Consider the following 6,446-nt stretch of genomic DNA (forward strand, 5'->3'; position numbering starts at 1 on the left):
ATAAGTGAACAAGAAAGGCATTGTCCCGATAAAGAAATTTCATTGCATTGTTCATACTGCAAATCGTGCCGTTCTGCAGATTTCATTATCAGCGCTAACCCGAGCATATCCTGGTATGATCATATGAAGACAACTTTGAACTCTAGAGGTAACTCCTGCTTCGTGGTCTGGTCCATTCTAATTTTCACCAAGCTCACAATTTCTAATGATTCCTTGTGAGGTAGGATCTGTCTATCCTCTTGTTCCACCATCCTCAACAAGTCCAGAGATAAGCTACGATCTATGTCATTTTCAAAGTCATGAGATCCCTCTAAACACATGCCTCGCTCAAAAGGAAAATCTAAGTCTATAGTATTGTCACTCATGTCATTGATATTTGGGGACCCATAGTATACCAAAGAATATACAAAAGAATTTGTGAATAATTATTTGTACAATATAATTATGAATGAAAGAATGATGTGGTAGACAATTTAAAAAAATAAATGAGTAATTATTCAAAAAGAATGAAAGAATATTGGCTCAAAAATGCATGCAAAGATGTATTTTATTAGAATAATGACGTTCAGACATTAGCCTATTTCACAAAGGAATTTCTATCACTTTTAGGCTAAAAATAACAAAAATGTTCTGAACATTACTCTAAATAAGAAACAAAAACTACGGGGATTTCTTTCGCAAGTCAATTGCTTAGAACACTCAAGATTTATAAGGGCAGATATCTAACAAGGTCCCTTTTCATTTGTGTCTTCATATATGTCATTGGTGTGAACACTTCCCAACATTGTGTGTATGTTTTTCTCCTCTTTAATTTCCTCATAGAGCTTCATCTCCTTGTTGTCCATCATGCCTTTAGCCTTGAATTTCACGCTCTCTTGGGTCTCGTACCCCTTCTCCTGATGGAACTTACAATGGTTCATTGTCTTTCCATGGTTTCCTCCTGAATCAGAAATAACTAATCCTCTTCCTGCTCTCACGTCTACCCCCTTATCAATATGATTGGGTAGTGGATTTTCTGCGCTAGACGAGTCATCAAATCTGACAACATCCATGTTAATGAGTTTTTCAACCAGTTTCTTGAAAGCAATGCAATTCTCTATTGAATGCCCCGTAATTCCCGCATGGTAGTCGCATTGTGCGTTCGCGTCATACCATTTGGGATATGGAGATTGTATGGGTTTTAAGTAGAAGGGGGACACCACACGTGCATTAAATAGGCTTTGATATAACTCTTTATATGACATTGGAATTGGTGTAAACTGGAGCTTCTCAGTACCTGGTTTCACTCCAGATTCTTGTCTCAATGAGCCTTGTTGATTAGCAACCACCTTTCTTGGTTGGTTCACTGTAATTGACTTGTTGTATGTACTCACATGGTTCACTTCATTCTCCTTTTTCTTTGGGACTGACCTTCTATTATCCTCCTTATTCCCCTTCCTCCTTGGGGCCTTTGTAATATCTGGATACTCCACCCTCGACCGTTTTGTTTCTGCTAGGTTATTAAGAGCAACAGGAAAATTGTTCCTCAAATTGGATCCTAGGCCTGTCAAATAATGCACTGGTGTTGATGTACCAGTCTGATAATGTTGAGATTATATAGTAAAGAGTGCCCCTTGTGAATGCCCATCTGGCTGGATCTGTGCACGTATCGGAGTACAATCTAGGGAATAGGCAAGATCCTCAGTATTAACCCCAAATTGGACCACTAGGTCTTTCACTTCTTCTAACTCTCCAGCTAGCAATCGGTTGAACTGGCTCATCATAGTTCTCTGCAATTCTAGCATCTGATCTCTAATTTCCTGTTGAAATTCGGTTAATTGCTCCTGCATCTATATCTGCATTCGCTCTAATTTTTCCAACCTTTGTTCCATTTCTCTAGCCTTTGTTTGGATACCGTAAGGGTGTTTAGTTGGTTAATTTTTCAGATTAGATGAAATAAAATTACTCAATTAGACTCTTTTAATGGATTTATGCATGTGATGTCATGTAATGCAGATGCATGAAATGAATGCCTAAAGAGATGTTAATTCTGATTCAATTACATTTAGAGAACTTTATTAGAAAACAAATTCCTTTACATAAAGCAGATGCATGTACGGCCTCTCCCTTATATTCCAAGAGACAACATCGATCTTTTTCTTCATCCGTATGCTTGAGATAATCTCGCCGATAGATGCCACTGCTAGCTCCTTTTCTTGATCTTGGTCGCGATCCATCATCTGCCCATCTTCATAAGGCTCGTCAGCTTCTTTAAGGGAGCTGGAACATCGAAGGCTCTTAAACAATCGCCTTGAATCCTCAGGCCACGAACCGAGGTCATGAACTCTTCCATCGCTCTTCTTGTGTTTCTCAGAATATATTCAGACAGTTGTATTGTTTTCCACTTTATCAAGGAATCCGTATTCCATGACAAGCTTTCTAATTTAGTAATTGGATTTGAATCAATATCTCTTTCCTAAGATGCAAGTGCAATGCAATCATAATCAAAACAAAAAAGAGGGGTTAGTACAAAACAAAAGTAAACAAGGAAAACAAAAGTACCTAATCAGGTGACCACTAGGGGTTTGGAGTAGCTCTACCTAGGATGGGTTCCCAAGGCCTTTTACATGCGGCTTGGCTCTAAAGTCAGGGTACCCGAACTAGCAGATTCCTCGATCCTCACCCATTATAGGCTCATACAGACCGAGTTCAGTTCAGGGGAATACATTTCCCTATGGCTGCACGGAGATAAAAATCTCACGAAGACATAAGTAAGAATGTATCCCGAAAGTGATCCACTATCCTGCACGGAGGTGAAAACCTCACGAAGGAGTAGCTTCTCACTCCCACTTAAAAGGACAAGGCTAAACAGTCTTATGCATTATGATGCCAAAAATATACAACTCAATTTACAATAATCATATAAAAAAGTGCAAAGAAAAGATCGTAATTTTTCAAATCAAATTTTCAATTTTCGACAATAAGACAGAAAACAATCAATTTTACGGCTTGACTCTCTAAATTTCCCCAGTGGAGTCGCCAAGCTTTCGAAACCATTTTTAAATTTAAAAAATGGGGATCGACTTTTAAAAATGAAAATGGGAGTCGCCACCGATCCTTTATTGAGGTGTGATCGGTACACCTTAAAACGATTTTGGCCTACGAGATTTGAGAAAATAGGTTCGGGAGTCGGTTACGCACGAGGAAGGGTTAGCACCCTCGTAACGCCCAAAATTGGTACCGAATCGATTGTTTAATGTCTTAGTGTCGAAATTCAAAAGATTAAAAAAAAGAATTCCTTTAAAGTTCAGCTTTGAACAAAAAGATGTACTCATCTTGAAGAAATAAATTATCACACTCAGTGAGTTAGAGTGCAACAATTCGATCGTCAAAGTTAAGTATTTTCAAATTTTGAAATTCATGAATTTTGGAAAGGTTGTTAGGTCATTCAAGTCAAGCAAGAAATCGGAATCCAGTAAGTTAGGTTTTGATTTCTTGAAGTTCCTAAATATCCAACATTGCCTTTATTTTAAAATCGGGATGACAAAATGTCACATCCAATAAGTTAGGATCCAACATTTTGAAATCTTAAATGCTTTGTTTTAAAATGCTATGGTTTTAATAAAAGAAACACATGGCTACCTAATTCATCGAGAAAAATAGGAACCCAATAAGTTAGGGCATAATTCTCTCGAGAATTATAAACGCTAGGCCCTTTTTTTTAAAATTATGAAATAAAAATAATTTTGGGGTTTTAGTGAAACCGAATATTAAAAAAAATGCAATGGGATGTTAATATACAACACAAAATAAAGTTTGAAAAATATTGTAAAGTTATAGAATGTACAAACTATATTAAATAAAGATAAAAAGAAATATTAATTATAAAACCTAAGTAGAAATTCATAATACATTTAAAGTTATAATTAAAATAACTATGTATGGTACGTTTAGATAATATTAGTTTAAAATAATAGTATATTATATTTTAAATAATTCTAATGACAAATTTTAAAACAATATTAAAACTTGAATATTCAAATAATGATAGGTTTATAACTAAATATATACTAAAGACAACAAAATCAAAATAAAAGTTTATAAAATGAATAACTTAAATTATGGATTAAATCGATTCCAAACCAAAATCATAATGAAAATCGAAAATAAAATTAAATTAAAGAACCGAAATGGAATGTGCATATTTCATAGGGACCAAATAGGCAATATTCCTTATCCTCAAAACCCATTGCAACAAAGATGGGCGAAAAGAAACACCAATGAAAATGTGGAGCTAATTTTGAAAAAATAATAAAATAAAAGAGCACCGATTTGAAATTTGTTTAAAATTAAAGAGACTAATGCAACAATTAAGCGCACCAATCTAGGAAGCCAGGTCAGATCATTGAAAACAACGTCGTTTTGGACGTATGTCTCCTCAACTGATGAGTGGATGAGATTGAAAACAAAATAAACCTATATGGCCAAAATTAAAAGAACTGAAAGGGATTAGATCGAAACAAATTGAGAAAACAGGAGGACTCAATGCGCAAATAAACCATTGGGATGAAACGTGAGGATCCTTCCTGCCCGGGTCACCACAGCGGATCAGACCTTCAAACAACGCTGTTTTGAAACCATGGCACTGGCATCAAACGACGACATTTCCTTTGTGGTTAAAAAAAAACCCTAAGCTATCAAACGATTTCCTAATCTAAAAAACCTAAAGAAAATAGAGAAAAACTCTCTCTTTGCCGCATCAAAAATCGAAAGCCCCCTCCCCCCATCCATTCAACACAGATCCGAATGGAGGAGGGATTCGGTGACACCAAACCCAAGTAAGGGTTCTTCCTTTTCTTTTCTGTTTTAGTAGAAAATAAAAAGAAGCAAGGAAAAAAAATAGAGAAACGCACAATAAATAAATAAATAAATAAATAAACCAAAAATGGTGTATCACCTTCTCAAATCTGATTTTTTTTGTATTCAGTATGTGTGTAACCTTACAAATGCTGAAAATGGCTTTATATAGCCTAAAAAAAATTACAAAATAAAATGTATTTTGCTCTTTTTTCTTATTCTTTCCTTTTTTGTTGTTGATTTCTGCCTCTTCTTTTTGTCTGTCTTTTGTTGCTTTGTGTGTTGCAGGTGTACAGAGGCCATACGGTGATGCGTGTGAGGAGTGGCTCGAAGGTGTGGTGGCATACGCACGAGAGGGGGCGTACTAGCTGCGACACTGGTGCTAGGGCTGAACACCTAGGGTTTCTCCTTATGGTTAAGGCTAGTGGGCTTAGGGTTAGGTGATTGGGTAGTTTAGGTTAAAACGGGTTGGGATGTAATTTTGGGCTAGCTGAAATTTGTAAATGGACTGCTATTTCATTGGACTCTTTTTTTAATTTGATTTATTTTATTGTGTGGGCACGGGTAAGGTAAAAGTTGGGCATTACAGTTGCCCCTCTTTGCTAGTTTTCGTGTAATGGAAAAGGAGCAAAGACTTTAAAAATGGCCAATTTTGCCCGGTCGAGCTGGACATTGGTGCTCTTCTTCTTCAAGTAGCCACATTCCAACCTACTGCATCTTTAGAGGTGTAGGAATTGCTTTGATCCACTCCACCGCAACATCGGGGAGATAGGATTCGTAACTCGTAAATCTGCTTAACTGTGATGATGGGGAAGTAAGATTCGCTGTTGTCAATCTGCCCTACTGCAACTTCAGGGGGATAAGACTTGCTTTCTCAGTCTGCTCCACTACAACCTCAGGGAGATAAGACCTGATGTGATCTACTCTGCGCAACTTCAGAGAGATAAGATCTATTATTTCAATCCACTCCACTGCAACTTCAGGGAGATAAGATTTATTACTTTAATCCGCTCCACTACAACTTCAGGGAGATAGGATTATTGGCTTCAATTTGCTCCACTGCAACCTCAAGGAGATAAGATTATCGGCTTCAATCTACTCCACTGCAACCTCAGGGAGATAAGATTTGCTTCTTCGGTCTGCTCCGCTGGAACCTCAGGGAAATAAGACCTGATGCGATCTACTCTACTACAACTTCAGAGAGATAAGATCTATTACTTTAATCCGCTCCACTACAACTTCAGGGAGATAGGATTTGTGGCTTAAATCTACTTTCTTACTCTTGAAGATAAGATTCGCCGTCCTTGATTTGCTCCGCTATTGCTTACAGTATGTGTGTAACCTTACAAATGTTGAAAAATGGCTTTATATAGCTGAAAAAAATGAAAATTACAAAAGAAAATGTATTTTGCTCTTTTTTCTTCTTTTTTCCTTTTTTGCTGTCGATTCTGCCTCTTCTTTTTGTCCATCTTTTGTTGCTTTGTGCGTTGCAGGTGTACAGAGGTCGTACAGTGACGCATGTGAAGAGTGGCTCGAAGGTGTGGTGGTGCACGCACGAGAGGGGGTGTACTGGCTGCGGCGCTGGTGCAAGGGCTGAACGCCTAGGTTTT

Source organism: Gossypium raimondii, chromosome 8 (assembly GCF_025698545.1).
Source record: "Gossypium raimondii isolate GPD5lz chromosome 8, ASM2569854v1, whole genome shotgun sequence".
NCBI classification, from domain to species: Eukaryota; Viridiplantae; Streptophyta; class Magnoliopsida; order Malvales; family Malvaceae; genus Gossypium; species Gossypium raimondii.